Consider the following 19697-nt stretch of genomic DNA (forward strand, 5'->3'; position numbering starts at 1 on the left):
CGCGGTACAAAAAGTCAATTGGCTTATTTGTACCACGAATGTAACGTCTTGTACAATAAACAAAAAAGTACAGACCACGAACGTTATTTATTTCCCTCGTTCATTGCAGAAGCGTACCAATAATAATGATTTTATACGAAAAATATCAACTGAAGATCAAATTAAACAATTTTCAAATGAATTTCTTTGACAGGTTAGACAATTAGTGTTCTTTGGGTCGCATTTGAAACTTAAAAGGTTTTCTATTGTAAAATTGATTTTAATTATGCTTTTACTCGGTCAGTCAATAGTAATTTCGCTGAGTAACTAAATATAAATGTATTCAGATAATTTTAAAGATGATCATTTCAGTTGTTAGTTTTGTCTGAATTTTTCGATGAGCTGGTAATATTGTTATTACCTCTTTGGTGTAGTAGCTAGCTTATAATGAGACGCCAAGGTCTTGGGTTCAATATCTAGGTTGAATCCAAAAAAAAAAACAGTCGCGAAAATCTCAGTACCAGTCTGGTGTCTAAAAAGTGGGAGTAATTACACTCCTATACCCTGCAAAAGACCAAAAGATGTTGGTTTGCACCTGAACTAATTAACTGAATCATTAACTCAATAGGTAAAGATACACATTTCTAGTCCTCTATAATACGTCCTAATAACCTTATGACCCGACGGATGATTCGAACCTAAGACCAGAATCTGTGCAACGGGATACCCATGTGCACAGATAACATATTATCTAAATGAGACATAACAAATAGCTTAGCTTCATTTAAAAGCTACACAAAAATTAGGGAGACTAACATTTGTAGCTTAAGATCTACTCGACCGACTTTCATCCTCATCTCGTTTAGTACATATTTTTTTGCTATGTCAATACATACGTTCAACGCTACTGTATTCAAAGGTCTTTCCAGGTTTTTAACCAACGAGAGCGACCTCGTTTTACAGTCAATTTTAAGGACAAATTAATTAATCTCGATCACGATTGATTTCAATTTTCAATCTTGCGAGAATACTTTGGAAACATGAATTGAAAGAAATTTCTCGATTCGAACCCGAAACCGCGATTCGAAAAGTGAATATAGTTAACCTGTATTTAATATGCACACGAATGCTGTCCACAATACTTGCATAGTTAGCTAGTCCCCACTGAGATATTTTAGTTTTAAATATTTAAATTAAAGTCAAATTGAGTTTGTCTATAAGTCAACATTATACACAGCAGTAACTATAGTATAAAATATCATTTATGTTTATAAATAAATAAGAACAATTAGTGTTATGACTAAACTGAGATTCTAATACGTCATATAATCAGCCCGACAATCGATCTAACTTAGCATGACCGTACTTATATCGATGAGGTATACAATCTCTAATAATAATTATTCTTAAGAGTATCAATGGTCTTGCTCTTTTCTTTTACGCCCTTCGGAATTTACATAATTGCAAAACACCTGATGCATTGACACTAGTTCCCTAATACCTGTGATGGATCCAATTTTGGACGCTACAGCGTTGGTACTTTGATCCCGACTTACTTCACGGAAACAATATTACCTAAGGGTGTTAGCCGCAGCGGAAAATACTGAAGCGAACAAAAGGGACAGTCTGTACAGCTTATATCACAAGTTTGGTGGGGCATTGATGATTTAAAAAATAGTTTATTTTTCACACAGCTCCTATATATATGAGCAATGGTGACTATTTACCATCACGTGAAAAAGTTGCCCGACCTCTTTTTATATATCTTTTTATAATTTCTTATAAAAAATACTCGTCTCTTTCAAAGTACAGGAATGCTCGGACCTCAGAGTAATTGTGCAAAATCATTTCTAAAATATATTACATTCCATCATTGCATCTACTGATTGATCTGATCTTTTTTTCGTATATTGCATTTCTACAGTGAGTTTCTGCAACGACTAACATCGTATCTCGCTCGTGAAATATTGAAAACCGATTTACCGTGATACGCTATTTCGATTCGTGTATTCTATACGTCTTTATTTATTAAAGTCAATGTCACATATTAATTTCTGCCGTACCCGATCTCGTTTCGCGTACAAAATAGCTCTATTGATACAAGTCATGGAATACTAAACTAATTTTACTGATTACAATTCAAAACAATACATTTGAAATACCGTTGTTTTCAGTCAGCGTAAACTTTAAAAAGTTATACATATTATGGGTTTTTATAACGATTATAAGGTACTTTTAGGGTTCCATATCCAAAGGGTAAACAGGATAAACAGGACTCTATTACTTAGAACCCGTTGTCCGTCCGTCTGCCTGTCCGTCTGTTAACAGGATGTATCTCATGATCCGTGGTAGTTAGACAGCTTATATTTTGATAAATGATGAATTTCTTTTGCTGCTATAACAATAAATAGTAAAAAAACGAATAACATATATAAAGGGGCTCCCATGTGCCATTTTTAGACGCTTGAAATATTCACGGAATATTTAGTTAATATAAAAAAATATATTAATTCCTATGCAATTGACATGTTTTTTTTTTTCAGTTTTTATAGATAATGGTATGAACCTCTTTGTGCGCGAGTCCGACTCACACTTGGCCGTTATCGATTAATAACAATTTTATTTTAAATACTCATCGGGTTATAAATTTGTAACGAATGTGATATTTGTCTGTCCACTGGCTGAAAGGTTGCCAGGAAAAAAAATGTAGTATTTAAATACTATTAAATTCAAAATAATATAGAGATATACTAAAGACGGATGACAATTCCTTGAATTTTGAATTCCTTTCCTTACATCGACAATGCGCCATCAACCTTGGAAGCTAAGGTACTACGTCCATTGTGTCTGTTGTAACACAATATTCAAACCGGAACGCAACAATAAGTACTTCTGTTTGGAGCTAGAATATCTGATGAGTGGGAACTTATCAAGGCGGGTTTTCACAAAGCCCTACCGCTAACATTAATAAACTTAAGATTCTTAAAATACAACATAAAACAAACACGTAAATACATAATGTAACTGTTTCGAGTAATGCAATCGTATCTAATGTGCTAAAGAGCTAAATTCTTTAGCATATACACTAATTTAAGCTTCAACGAATGCTTATTCTAGACGCGTTCATTTAATTTTCTAGCTCAGTCGAGTTTCCAGATTACATGCAGAACGTAGCAAAGCGATACGACGCAGATAATAGGAGAAGTTTAATTGAATAACTTAGGATTTGATGAAACGTTTTTTTTATTAAATACAAAATTAATTAATTATAATATAAATACATTATAGAATAACTGTATTTTCTCGTCTTTTCGTTTGGATGTTTGACATATTTTTTGTCGTGAAGATTATTCACGTGTGCTATTTACTTGTGTGTACTTTACTTTAGTAAGATATTTAGTACATATTTATTGGTTTGCTTATGACATAAGGCAGAATTTCATCCGCATCGATCCTCGTGATTTTTCCTTCACCACCAAACACGACATGTATTGCATTAGCATTAGCAGCCTGTAAATTTCCCACTGTTGGGCTAAAGGCCTCCTCTCCCTTTGAGGAGAAGGTTTGGAGCATATTCCACCACGCTGCTCCAATGCGGGTTGGCGGAATACACATGTGGCTGAATTTCGTTGAAATTAGACACATGCAGGTTTCCTCACGATGTTTTCCTTCACCGCCGAGCACGAGATGATATAAACACAAATTAAGCACATGTAAATTCAGTGGTGCCTGCCTGGGTTTGAACCCGAAATCATCGATTAAGATGCACGCGTTCTAACCACATGTATTGAAAGCACTTATATTATCTTCGCTACAACCTTCGATTAATATTCTCGTGTCCTAGAAAACTGTCGAGTTTTTATAATGTTATCTAAAAATATATTTAGTTACTAACGGGAGCCCATTAACGTGTGTACAAGGTTTATTTTGGCGATTTTGTTAAAAATTTTGTAGCGGCGATGCAGATATGTTGATATTATACAGAATCCTTCATCTATGTTAAATAATTGCTGGTTAATTTATTCTATTGACTTTGTCGTTCATGTAAATCAACCTATATCTGCTATATAGGAAGATGCCTGTCCGGATTTCCTATGATTTTTTTTTAATAATATAGTTGGGCGGGCAGGGCTATACCTGAGGAGCTAATGTTATCCTTGTGCACGTGGTTACACTGGCTAACTCACCCTCCAAACCTAAACATAACAATAGTAAGTATTGTAACATGAAATACTGTTTGTGTGTTCCTTCATGAGCTTACTTGAATCAAGGTTTCGTTGATTTTTATTTATTATGTAAACTAAATTAGATTTTATAATTTAAGAGTTTATTAAAAAATTCAAAGCTCATTCAATTACTCAATACAAGATTATATTAAAGTTAAAAAAGCGTGGCCTTTGTATTTATTGTCTTATAGGCAGGATATATAAAAAAAAATGTTGTTTACATACTCTCTAACTACTGAGATTCTTGCCGGTGGTAGTTTTAAATTTAATTCAATAGTGTAACAAGACCATTCAAAAATGCTTTAGCGTACTTAAATAAAGAATATTTTTATTAGATTTCTCAAAGAACAAAGTTCAATTACTTCATACAAGTAAAATACAATATTAATTAGTAGTGACATATAAAATTATATCAGTATGTAATTAACATTATTATAAAAAAGCAATTAATAAAAGCGGTCTTTATAATATTGAAATCATGTCTTCTTCAATTTTATAAATGATGTTTCATTGATTTCTGAGATTTCATTGGTAATGCAATGTTTTATAGTTCTCCCATGAAATTTATTGTTTTATTGCCATATTGGGTTCATAATATAACATTTATAAAATTAAAATATGTTTTATTATTTCTCAAAGTATATTTTTATCTATAATAATCAAATATCTTCAAAGACATGTCCGTGTCTTAAATGAATATTATTCATCGTTTTGATCGAAGTAATTTTTGATGTGCCTAGATGTTTGCTTACCACGCAACGTTAACATTTTTCGAAGTTTTAAAGACGATAAACAACATAGATTATCTTTAAAATAATGAGAAAATTTACTGGAAAACCCGGTTACCTTTATAAAATTTAGCACTAACCGAATATACCTCGTCGTTTCCTTAATTCGCGCGAACTTAGCGTCTTTATCGTCTAAAATGCAACCTCACCCAAAGAAAACATCTCCAAAGTACATAGCTGCCGACGTTGGCATATTACCTACTTAACTCTATAATAATGGTATTCGCGGTGAGGTTACCATAGAGGAATGTCACCAAAAGTTAAACAGATTCAACGTGAAATGAATTTTATGTCTTAAACATAGAGTTTAGTTCCCTTTCCCAGTTTTTATTTGTATTGGTTTAAAGTTTTGGTGTTCTGTATTAGTCTGGAACATTTCCAAATGTTCTAAATCCGCTGTGGTAAGCGCGTACAGACGATACCTGTGATAATGTGCCTTTATTAATTTCTGAATACGTTTCTGCATTTCTGTACCCGTATATAGCAGTATTATAACACTCACCTGCTCTAAAAGCAAATTGGTCACAAGTTTAGGTATTAAATATAAACATCAACATTGCTTAAGTAAAACCATTTGTTGCATTCAATTTACTAAAATAATTATGGAAGATTTTAGTTATGTAATAAGGGAAACTTTTCAGGGGGGAATTAATTGTAAAATAATCTTCGATGGTAGAAAAAATGTGGATAAGTAAACTCATGACAGGTGTGGAGTTATTTTAAGTGCAATAGGTATAATTTTAGATCGTCGGCTTAACACTTAAGCAATAACCAATTATTAGGTTTTCAATTTAAATGATCTTGTTTTGTTGAAAACTGACATTTACCGTGACCTGCTGGTGCTGATTGTGCCAATATTACGAAAATCAATTCAAAATGTTTAGTACCATAGCCTAAAAAATCACGCTACGAATCGGTAAAGTCCTGACATTCGTTAAATGATGGTTCAAAAGTTCTAATAGAAGTCTATGTAAAATAGTACTTATATTTTGAAAATAATATAATATGTGTTTTTTTTTTAATTTTATTAGCTGTTAATGTGGATTTTTAATATCATTGAATTATATAAGATATATTATTCAAAATCAGAAATCATATTTTGTACGATTTTGACATGGATTAAGAATTTTAAGCTGACTTACGTCACTTCCACCAATACAATAGAGCCACCCAATTTCAATCCTTGGATGTCAGAAGAGCTGACTGAAGATATGGTTGGTAACAGTAACGGCAACATCTGGTAATTTACCTATAATCGAATTGAATGATTGGAATCGAACAAATTCGAAAGCTTAACATTATCTATTTGATATGAGCTCAGTCCAATCAATGAGGTCAGTGCGAAATAACGGATACCGTAACCGAGGATATCGATTCTACCGCATCGATATGTCTAGTCGATACTTTAAATCGGCGTATCGAGTATTCAATTTCAAATAGCAAAGTATGCATTCTCGCTATTGATATTGTTATGACCATGATGTCATCAGACTGCTTGAAGATGAGAGTAAATCTATCGTTTTAAAGCACAGCCACATATTAACATGACTCTAAATTATGTCCTGTTCTTTCTTACACAATTTGTATCTCTTGTCCTTATCTTCCTTCCATAATCACGCACGAATAACACGTGTTTCTCCCTCGTGTACTTATCGATTGATTTTCTCTGAGAAAACTTTGTAGGCAATATTTTTAATTTCTGTTTGTTTTATTAGAAAATTAAAATATTCTTTTGCAATGTACACCGGTTCGAAGTTTAGATTTTACTGAGAAGAACGGGCAAAAATCTTAATAGTTACATTTTTCCATCAATGCAACTATATACACTCGTATGTTAATTAAATATAATTAAATTATTTATGCTTTCATGATTTATTTATATACTAGCTAGACGTCAAGCCTTCAAGCGGGTACAGCCAGGCTATATCTATAACTTTTATATTGAAAAAAATCATAAAAAGAAAATTCCTTGTTTTAACCGGCCAGAAAAATTCCTATTTTTGGTTGCTCTGCTACAATATTTATTTACCATTACCATTATTATTATTAGTAATATTATATGTATTACCTTCCTCTTGAATCACTCTGTTTGTTGATGGAAACCGCATTAAAATCCGTCGCGTATTTTAAAAGATCTAAGCATACGAGCGAAGGAAAGCTACTTACAGTGACAGAATTACCGTCTGTTATTTGTCTGTAAAGAATATTTAAAACACTGTTTTTTAATTCTTGTAACACGATACATTTTTTTCATTGCTATTCATAGTAATTTTTTTGCTGTTAAATTTTAAAAAGTTACAAAGTATTATTAACAAATAATCATATAATAAATATCACAGTAACCCTTTATCCTTTAAGTTTCAACTTTTGTATAAATTTACAACGAAAATCAAGCGTTTATCCAAAGTTATTTATAAAAAATATTATTATTAAAGTAATAACTTCAAAGCCTTGAGCATTTTAATTTTACGTTATTAAAATGTTCACTTTTACTTCGTTAACATAACAAAAATATTATATATTGTTCTAGAAATAACATACACAATTGAAATTTATAGAATTGATTTTATTATTATTGTAGTTACGATACATCAAAAGCGAAACTTAAAGGTTATACTTAAAGTTTATATCAGCTCTAGGATCGTTTTTTATGCATTTATTTTGTGTTTGTAATTCATCTCGTGATTCGTGGTGAAGGAAATCATCCCAAGGAACTGTACGTGCCTCGGAATAAATTCAAAGACACTAACCCACAATTGCAGTGTGTGCTAAGTTTGAACCCTCTTTAATTATCTATGTATTTTGAATTTGGCTAAATTTTTACCTAATACGTATTTAATAAATTTTAAATATCTATGGCCTTATGTATAAAGAAATACCTTCTTTAAATCTTCATCTTCAATATCATCATAAAAAAGTTGTTAGCTTTCTTACAATAACATATTCATTTATATTAATATCAAATTTGAATTAAATTGGTCCTATTAAAGCCGGATAACTAACTGACTGAAAGATTGAATTTTTTTTCTTAAAATTTTACTTTTTGTTCAAATATCATATAGTCCGTAAATTTATATAATGAAAGAGCTTTCCAAACGATAGCAGATCGTAAAACTGTTCGCTTACCTACTACTTTGTCAAAGGTAACTATTAATCTGTAACCCGACCAAGTTGCAAAGTGCCCGCATTCGTTGATTACAGGCGAGTAAAGGAACTTTCTGTTGTGTCTGCTTTATAACTCGGGTCCTCGAGAAAATGTTCACCTGATTTCCAGATAGCGCCGTTTCGTTAACTTTGAACGGATTTTGTTTTAAAATGTAATTTAGTACTAAGTGGGTAATTAATTATGAGTATTTTATAGATAGCTTCTGTTTTTACAGCTTTGCTCATCTGGAATTAGGTAAAAAGAGCCGTTCAATGAAATTATCGCAATTTGCAAAAGTTCGCCGTAAATAATGAAAACAATATTATGTACATATTTTTTAAAACAAATGGCTTTTGTTCTATATGTACTAAGTAACGCTACTTTTGTAGAATATTATAGGAATGTGAGTATCTTTTTTAATTATTTAATACAAGTATGGATCACGTGCTACGCTTATAATACTTAAATAATCTATTTATTCTAGTCCGTCTACAGTCTAGTCAGTCTATTATGAACTGAACAGATGTTCGTATAACCAGCTATTATCTTTAAGTCTTTATAAATAAATGTACAAAAAATATATTTTCAAATTTGACATTATATTGTGGATTTTGGTTGTAAAATGGAAGGATGTATTGTGATTTCTGTTGGGAGAAGTGAAAAATGTATGCATTGTAATCTGGTCTATTTCAATTCATTTATGTTCCCGTTTACTTGAAGTTGTGTCTTCATATTTTATATAATGTTGAAGGCGGCACCCTCGATGTCGCAAATGTTCATGGGCAGTCACTTTCCATCAGCTGAGCCTCCTGCCAGCTATTGCACAAAAAAGTATTGCTATTAACAGTAGAATACTAATGAAAAGGTATCCTCACTTGTGATACCCACCAAGGACAAAACTGCACAAAGCTCTATCAACGATCACATTTATGTTTGATATTAATCAAGAAATTAACATATGTTACTAACTTATACTTTAAATCAACCTAATAATTGATTAATTATGCTGATTCCCTGTCATTTCTAACAATTAACAGAGCAGTGAACTATAATTAATACCGTTTAATTAACATTGGTCAGCGAAAATAGAATACAGCATTATAGTCACTATTTGTGGTGACTTTGCTCGCATTGAATTCTGCTCTGCTCTGCTACAAAAATATATCTATCCACATTAAAAAAATATATGTATAAAAAAACCAAAAAGTATATAATCAATTTCAGTCTCCGCATAGTCTATATGGATTTGATATGCAGGTACATTATTTAGAATATTTCAAACTCAACAACAATGGATGAAACTTAATATTAGCGTAAATTTAAGTGTCACGGCGCCTGTTCACCCAGAGATGTGTTAGTTTGTATATTTAAGGTACATGCATATTTATCCATCAACAAACATTTGTGAACTAAACCTTCCGAAACGGAGTCAGGAAAGGAATTCTTTGCTTAGTAGTGGAACCTTCACTGACTGTTATTCTATTTTTCGTTCAAGAATTGGATACAGAAAAGTCGAACGTCCACCAGCATAATAGGTATCAACGTTGACCACTCATTGGTAGACAGATAAGATTAAGAATGCTGATCTGAAGGACCGAGAGGTACAATAGCATAGACAAGAGGAGGACCATTACACGAACCAGTGAGTGAAGTCGTTTGTTGATAATGAGCAACTGTCTGTAATCACTCAAGATTCGACAACGTATGTTACTATTTTTTCATCAAGGCGGGTTGACATGCTGTGAAGCTTAATACGGTAAAATTAATGATTGAATGTAGAACAAATCCATCATTTTATTTGCTATTAAAATTAACTTAATCAAGCCTCGTTAACGATTTAAACGTACACAATCATTTCATCGCTGAATTTAACCCTTTCAATTTTAAAACTGTAATAATATTATCATATTAATCTGGTTCGTATAGAAATAGTTAAAAAATACCGATTCCGCCTACGGTGGCCATTCTGGTCGATTACCCAAGATATTTTATAGCACTAGTCTTATGTACTAGAACAGATCCACTTTCGTAATCCGATGGGACAGCCAGAGATTAGAGTCGGACCATGTTTACATGTTTGCCGAAACAAGGGAATTTAAATTCTGTCAACTTTGAAAAGAGATAATTTCTTTTCAGAAAAATGCAATCATTATTTAGAGAACGATACTGGAATTGAACCCAGTATTTTGGGATATCCAGCAAAATATTAGATAACCAATATTATAAGAGTATGTATGTTTATATGTTCAGTCACACTTGAGTGTTGATGATCAGGTATTTTGGTATATCCAGCAAAATATTAGATGATATATACATTTTTGGTGCTAACAGTTCTGACTTTACTAAAACCACCCGACACTGTTCTAAACATTAAACACCGTGAAATCATTTTCAACTAGCGCATGTTGATTTTTGTGACGCTGAAAACTGTTTTTCGCGTCACCCATATTTGAAATTCCTGGCTGAGAGCCAGACTTCCCATTAAAGACCAACAGCCTGCGTCACAATAGGACACTCCAGGATCACCTACGTAGCTTACGCGGGTGATCCGAATCGCAACCTTTATCCTCCTTAGCTGTCATAAGATCTAAACATTCCTAACCTGACATTGATATAAAGAGTTATAATTTTTTTTTATAATGCCGAGTCTATGTCCGAATCCACTTACCAAAAGCTGGCCTTTTTTTCTCGCTAGAAAAACGCGCTTCCCCCATGTGATGTGCAGTATGTACATATGTGGGACTCGCCGGTGCCCTGGACGCCGGAATACCCACTAAAAAACCAGCGGTACCCTCGCCGTCTTTCGGCGGGCGACACGGAATCGCTTTCGCATGCTACCGTGACGACCTGACGGTCGGCCCGCCTATGCGGGCCTCCAACTGACTGACCCTTAGTGCCTGCGACGCCTATTGAGGTCCCCGGTCGTCTTCGGCGGCATCCTTTACCCGCTCCCGCTCCACGGCTTCCTTCTGCGACATGACGTTTTCGCAGAAGGAGTGCATCTCCGACCAGCACATCTCACCAGCGAGCATTTCACCAACAGTTGGCCTGCCTAACCTGTGCCTACTAAGTCGTATTAATAATAAATGATCATAATTTCTTTCAGATATTAGCCTGCATACATTTATTAATAATCCAACAGCTTTAGCAACGTTCATTACAGTATTTATCTCATTCATATAATGAGATATGCAATTTCAATGAAGTTTGTAATTCGTTTTGTAAAATTTATAATTAAATTCGTAGAGAAATATGTGTATGTATGTGTAATGTGTGTGTAAATGCAATATACAATCTACTTGGCTTATAATGATAACGATCTCTGTCTGATATTGCATTTCAGTTCAACTTAATCTCATTACGGGTCGCCCAACGTATGCTTTCAATATGAGACACACGGCTACAAAGTTTAACAAACAATCGTGTTAATACAATGGTCCATATCATTTCCATGCGACAACTATTAGCCACATTAACTTGTTACAATTGTGTCCGGCGAAATATTTACTTGTCCGATTTGTCCGGATTTAGCACCTTTTTTCTCAAGACAATTTCGAGTTTTGTAAAGGTTATTAACACAAGTCATGTAAGGTCAAAAATCGTGAGTTGTAAAAACGGTAAACGCTGTAAAAAAAGTCACATCTAAATCAAAGGTCAATTAATTTTTAAAACGCGACAACTTTATCAAAGGAATTTAAATTTATTTGGAACGTTTTTATTTTGTATTTATTTAAATTTAATTAGGCCATTGTTCCAAACGACTTACTCGGTTTTCATTAAACTAACAACAATATTCGCCTTAATCAGGTTAAGACCAACATAAATTAACAATCTAACTGCAATATTTCAATATCACACTGCATAAATTTAACCAAACGACAAAGACTAGTTAACCAAACTAAAGTACTGTATATCACGCGAGTAATCTTAAGCTAGTACGCACATTAGGGATTTTTTAAACGAACTGTAGGTTATTGACCTCTTTGTCAGTAACGCTACACTAATAAAAAAAATCTTTATAAGCAATAAGTGAATGTAATGTTTCTATATTGAACAAACATTTTTTAATTTCCCTTTGACTTCAATAAATGAGGTGAGAATTATTTTGTAAGACCCAACTAAAATAAACTACTATACATGTAAGCACTTACGTACTTTATATATGTACGCCGTTAACCAGGATGCCTAAAGCGCCTAAGTAGAAGTTTTTTAATGGGTATTCCACCCACTAAAAACCAGCGGTGCCCTCTCCGACTCTTCGGCGAGCGTCCTTCGCATGCTACCGTGGTACAAGTCGAACCTACCCCAAAAGCACCAATCGATCCCATAAATAAGTAATCCATAATACTGTTTAACATATGAGCCGAGGTGGTTAGAACGCGTGCAACTTAACCGATGATTTCGGGTTCAAACCCAGGCAGGCACCACTGAAATTTCATGTGCTTAATTTGTGTTTATAATTTATCTCGTGCTCGGCAGTGAAGGAAAACATCGCGAGGAAACTTGCATGTGTTTAATTTCAACGAAATTCTGCCACATGTGTATTCCATCAACGCGCATTGGAGCAGCGTGGTGGAATATGTTCCAAACCTTCTCCTCAAAGGGAGAGGAGGCCTTAGCCCAGCAGTGGGAAATTTACAGGCTGCTAATGTAATACAAACAGTATCAAAGAAAACTCCATTGTGCGGTCAGAGGGCGAGTAAACAGAAACACGTCAACACGGCTTTAGTTCTTAAATGGTATTTTAACTTCATTTTTCACTTTGAAGTTTAATATCGGAGTAGAAGCAGCATATGTTATTAATGGACTTTAGGATGCGCTGATACTAAACTCAGCTGAATCTCGTCTCCGCTTAAATGATCTTTGATGATAAATGGTCTTTTATGTAATTAACAGCCTTATATAGCACAGCGGGTGTTCACTTGGTGTGGGTAGTTACCATATACTCTACTGTTATATCAATTGTTTCATTTTGGAGGATTGACCCAGTGTAACTACAGGCACAAGGTACTTAACATCTTGGTTCCCAAGGGTGATAGTGTGTAGTGATGTGAGGAATGATTGATATTTAAAGTACCAATGACTATAGGCAGTGGTGACCAGGTAATCAATTGCTGTCTATATGATATAAAAACAATTTCGTCATTCCATGAATACAACATCGTTTAACTAATCACTTCATGAACGACATTTATATGTAAAGCGGAAAAAAATTAATTTATTTTGCATTTTGTATGTTCAAAATGTTCTCTTCGAAATTGGCTTGATAACCAATATTATAAGAGTATGTATGTTTATATGTTCAATCACACTTGAGTGTTTATGAGGTCGGGTGTTGATGAAAATTCACTAAAATTTATTGTTTAATGAATAATCAATATTGACTGCGTGTCACTAAGTGTTCATGTACACTAAATGTTAATCAAAGTTAACAACCCTTCACTTAGTGAAACAATGTGTTTTAAAAAATATGCGTAGAAGTATAATATTGAATTTTGTTTGAACGTGCTAATCACAGACAGGATCTTCTTCTTTGATTTGAACATAATATTTGCATAAAATCTATGATATTATCTATAATATATGTAAAATCGTTATATTATATATAAAATCCGAGTGAAGTTTAAATATATCAATAGATTAATAGAACCAATAATAATAAAGCTCAGTCTACGTATAGGTTTCGTCACGATGTATTACTTCAAACACGAGATTAATTATGAACAAAAATTATGCACAGACAGTCGAACTTTCCCAGATTTGATCCCGTAACTTTTGGTTGAGAATCACGTGTTCTGAATGGGCCTTCTCTTTGTTTCAAAGCCCAACTCTAGAATATACAAGTTGAATAACTGTGAGCTACAAAACAAAATAATTTCCTCTACTAATTTAAGACAGCAACAATAATGGAAAAAGGACTAATTTAATTTATTACGTTCTCGCATGCATTTCCTCATCCCCAGTTTTCCATAGTATAATATTGTATAAAATTCCTCTGTACGCTTTAATTATGAATATACTTTATATTGTTTAGAAATATTAAAATGTCACAACATTCTGTTGTATGAATAAAAATGACTAAGCATATCGACCGGGTTTCTTGCACACTTACCGAGATGAAGATACGAAAACGATCCCTCGAAACTTAATTGACTGTTTTATCTTTAGATTATTATAAACTATTATTAATTTTTCTTTTTATTTACTTTAATCAAATATTGTTACCATTAAGTGCTTAAATATATACAAATATGAATTAAAAATAGTTACTGTATAAATCTTGACCGCGTGGAATCGTGGCAAGAATGCTAGCAGCATTTCCCCGTTGAATCGCAATTCTGATCCTTTGGGCTAAAAACGAACCAGCCCTCCTGTCACCAGTGGAGGCAATAAGGCGAGGTTATACTTTTGATGAAGCTTTTTGCACCATTACTCCAAGGGCCAAGTGTTTCGACAGCAAATGGGACAAAAAAGTAATTTCACATAAGACACGAATATTTAAATTATTATAAACTTAGTCTTGTTTATTTCTTATCTATTCCATAATAATTTAATAAATCTTTATAATTTTATTAAGATTTATTATATAACTTCAAATAAGTGGCAAATGATCAGGAGACTCACATGATGGAGAGTGCTCTACACACGGATATCTACAAAAGTAAAAAAATGCCTTAAAAATCCTCCTGTTGTGGATTACCGAAAATCGAGGTGGTTGGTTATCCCAGCTATTTAAAAGGCTATCCATGGAATCTATTGATACTAGTGGACGAACTTTGACGGGTAATTGCATTCTGCTGAACTGAAATGCATAATTAGATGCGTTATGCATGATCGGTATGCGTGGCGTTAATAACAATTCTCCTGTTTCAGCCAGATGTTATTGTAGCTAGTATTCAATTAGTAAGCGCGGGTGATACTTATGTTGTAGAACTGAATCATTATTTTTCTAACATTTTGAGCTAAGCCAATCAAAAAGTGATATTAATCAGATATTTTAAAATGGCCAATGAGATGAAGTTAATGATTTAAGAGAGTTGCGCTAGCTCGAATAAAATGCCGATATAGATTATCGAGCGATTACAAAGAAGATTAACAAAAAAGAAGGTGCAACGCTTCTTTAGGAAAACCCTAAATAATTTTATAGTGAACGTTGAACGATACGTACCAAATAGTGATTGGGCTTTGTGCCTCATAATGATAATACTTCATAAACAGATATGTTTCGTTTTTAAGGTGAGCCAGATAATTTAGTTAAAGGCTAGTGCTCAACTAGATCCTATGGTCGATAGTGCATTGACCTAGGAACTGGGTAATACTTTTAACAGTGCTTTTCTATACTTTAACTTTACTATATTTTAACATATGTTTCTAGGAAAACTAGTTTTGCCAGTGGCTTGGTCGCATTTTACGAGTTGGTCGACAGGTGTAAGGCCGAAAAAAATGCTTGTCGTTCCTAGGAGTTCAAGCTTGTTTCATAGCAAATTTCATCAAATTCGGTTCCGACGGAACAACATATAGAGTTACTTTCGCATTTATAATATAGACGATAGATATTATATAGACGTAACTTACGACGACGACGTAAAAGATAGTACACATATGTACTCTCTTTCTTGCCTGCGTTTCTATTATTGATTTAAAAAAAAAAAACTGATGTTAAAATTGAGCAAATATATTTTTGTAATATCAAAGATATTATTATGATAACTAAGATATCGAAAACCAAACAAACGCCACTCAATTTTATAAGAAGCTTGATTTATTAACAGATACATCCCAAATATTGTATTTGGAATAATATTGATATTTTTTTCATAATAATTTAAAATATAACATTATGCGAACAAGGTGTAAGATCAAACGGACCCAAGCATTGTGTACGGTAAGCCAGTAACCCGAGCACTTCAATTATTATTTAAGAGGATACCATCTACAATGGCTTTGTGGAAGATATCTAAGAAAAAACTGGAAATAACTCAGATCCGCAACTCGAGTGAACAAACTATGAAGTTTTTTTACCCTTCTTGATGGAAAGAATTTCATTTCGTTCTAAGCATTAATTAAATGCCTTTCAAACTTGTCTTCTGGCTCCGGAGTCTTATCGTTGAATTTCATTGATATAATAGTTTTAAGATTTAAAATTTAGTTAAGTGATTCCTCAATTAATTTTTATGTCACGGATATGAAAGAAAAAGGATAGATACGATGAATTTGATAGACGTTTAGTCTTAAGAATTTATATTGATTATTTCATTTGATAATAACTTAATTAAATAAAAATATATTTTAATAACCACAATATACACTTCGGGATTATATATACAGGTGTAGTTTTTCCTTGATATTATTAAATGCAATTTTTTTTATGTTATAGGGGCAAACGAGCCGAAGGCTCACCTGATGGAAAGTAATTCCCACCACCCATGGAGATCTTCAACACCAATTACATTTCATAGTAAGCTTTTGTGCAAGCCCGTTTGGGATGGATACCACCTATTACCATTACATTTTATACTAAATAAGTATTGTTGTATTACAGATTGGTGGTAAGTGAGCCAGTGTAACCACGAGTACCAAGGACATAATATCTTCGTTTCAAGTTCAAGGTTGGTGGTGCTTACGATGTAATGAACGGTTTTTTACAGTATCAATGTCTGTGAATGATGGCAACAACCATCAGGCGACCTAATCGCCAGTTTATGTACCTATTTTAAATTGAACAAATAAACTATAGAGTATTTATTGTTTGTTACTAATTGTCATGTAATAAGAGGTACGAATGTAGATTCTCGTATGCCAAAAATGTCCGATTTTAGACATGGCTCAAACCTAAGTCTTTTAATTACACCATTTTAAATTTTAAATATCGTCTGTAAATAAATAATTTTTTCAATAATATTTTTGTTGATCGTCCCTACTTGACATATAAATTCAATTGTATATGTATTTAATTACTCTATGTATTTCATTTGAAAGAGGACTTTGAGCCGGCTCTTCTCGGTGCATCCCGAATCAGTGGCAGCTCTAGATCCCATTTAATCATGTGTACTTCTCAGTACATTCATTCGTTCAAACGAGCTTAAACGAGCCTACTAGTAGAAATAATATTTTGATTTAGCCAAACAAAAGCTGTGGTCCAAAATAATATGGTACATTAGCAAGGTTATTATTAATAGTTATATCAGGTTTCAGTTACGTTATTTATTGAGGAATAGTCGATAATATAATATCATATCATAATAAATTAATGTTATGAATACTTACAGTCTATTTACTAGAACAATATAAAAATATTCTTTAAAGTAAATCCTAAAATAGCTGTTATTTGTTGTAATTGTATCGAAAATGATATTTCGATTGCCTTTTATTTTACCTCTGAAAATAGCCAAATATGAATACCAAATGGAGTCAGTATTACACAAAAGGCCAGCCTTATTCAAAATAAATAACTTCGTGGGAACTGGAAATGGTACCTAGTATGATAAGGCAAATTGTCGACTTCATTTCAGACAAAACAATTTGCTTCACCGCCCATAACACCAACAATGTTATTGAATTAGAGGAATATTTTCCTAGACTTTCTAAACGTTTTCCTTATAGCGTCAAAACGAATACTGTCGGTTTGTGTCGAAACTTTGAAGATAAAGCTTCGTTGTGGTTTAGGAGGATTAAATGTAATGGGCAGGCTTATTGCTGGCTTTTTATTTATTTGTTAACTATTAAGTCTCCACAGATCTTCGACGTATCTTTCAATTATTGGAAAGAAGTTCTTTTTCGGCTCACAGTGGACTGTTGAGTGAACTAGCAAAGATCGTTATATAAGGAAAGAGCGTGGTGCCCCTTCTAGGTGACCTTTTTCCGCTCTTTTTATTTCTCTCTGCCTCTTTCTATTGTATACAGTTTTATTTAATACTAGATGAAAACGTCGACGTAGACGTCAAACATGGCCATCCGTTGAACTGTCATGTCATTGAATTTCATGGATTTCATATCGAAATATCTCTATTATATGAATTCTGCGGATATATTTTGTCGACTAAAAATTCAAAAAACATTTTTAATGATTAAATATTTTTGGATAGGTTTTGATCGGTTCGAAACGTACGAAATTATTAATATAATATAATTTAAACCTCTTCTAACTCTTATGTTGACGACCTCCTTGGTCGAGTAGTATTTACACCGGTCGAGTTGTCTTGGGTCTGGGTGTTTGTGGTACCGTCGTTACTTCTGATTTTCAATAACACAAGTGCTTTAGCTACTTACATTGGGATCAGAGTAATGTATGTGATGTTGTCCATTATATATTGTCCAATAAATGTTTAATATTTAATAAGAAGTTTGTCAAGTGTGTTAATTATTCACAAACATTGTTAATTTATTTTATTGTGTCTATTATTTAATACATAAAACATAGCGCGGACAACTTCATTCCAACCGAGTACTACGTCACGTCTATTTTTTTTTAATTATATGTTTGCTAAATAGCTTACTTGCCAAGCCAACTTGAAGGAGTGCCTAGCAGAGTGACTGAAATCGACAAATATTTGCCGGTCTAATTTTAGTGTTGATACTTTGACTTAAAGCCGCCTCACAAGTAAATTGATTTTTAATTCAAGTAATCAACATAAAAAATCAAGTAATTATATTAAGTATATGCGAATGGCTCTAATGAGCGAGTGGATTATAGAAAAACTACTATTGTGTGTAATTTACAGTTACCGGTCACGCCACACTACCTATATGGGGATATAAAATAAAAACTCTTTCAACTTTTCCATATAAACTTTTGTGTTTTACTAGTTTTTCATTTTAATCAAAATAATTATTCGAAAAAATATAATCTAAGATTGAAATATTATTTACAAGCTTTATTTAATATATTTATTTAGATTAACATTTTACTTTGAGTGGAACAAATATTTTAACTTAATTATAAACCAGTTCCACACAATCAATTGAGCTACAATATTGTATACATTTTTGGTTCATTACAATATTATTATACAACATTACAATCAAGAACATGTTTTGTGTAATTTACCTTAATAAGTTTTAATTTTTATGTTTTGACGATGCCAACTAAAACTAAGAAACTGCGCCAACTAATGAGCGCTGGCGCAGACAGGCCCAATATTTTTTCTTACTTTACTAGGCACAAAAGTGAACACTTCTTTCACTTTGAACACACATTCCAATCTCCGGGTTTCAAGAACGTTTTGAAAGAAACTATCAAGTTTTTGTATTGACCTGAACAGGGAACTAAACCAAGGAATATGGTATTCTATTCTTTATATCTTATCACTAGACCAACGAGGCAATCAAAGTTTTTTGATATTTAATTTCAGAAATACTAAGTTGAATATTTTGTTCAGAGAGAGAGCCAGTTTCAAACACTTGTATAAAATTTTCGTCATTGTCATGACAACAATATTACTATGCAAATTCTACATAAATTGAGGTGAGAACGCTGCCAATTTGGCATCGAATGTTGGTTCGATTTTGATAGCGAACAAAAATGTTTTACGTTATGGGATTGGACAAAACAATGGCACT

Source organism: Vanessa tameamea, chromosome 20 (assembly GCF_037043105.1).
Source record: "Vanessa tameamea isolate UH-Manoa-2023 chromosome 20, ilVanTame1 primary haplotype, whole genome shotgun sequence".
In the NCBI taxonomy this organism is placed as follows: Eukaryota; Metazoa; Arthropoda; class Insecta; order Lepidoptera; family Nymphalidae; genus Vanessa; species Vanessa tameamea.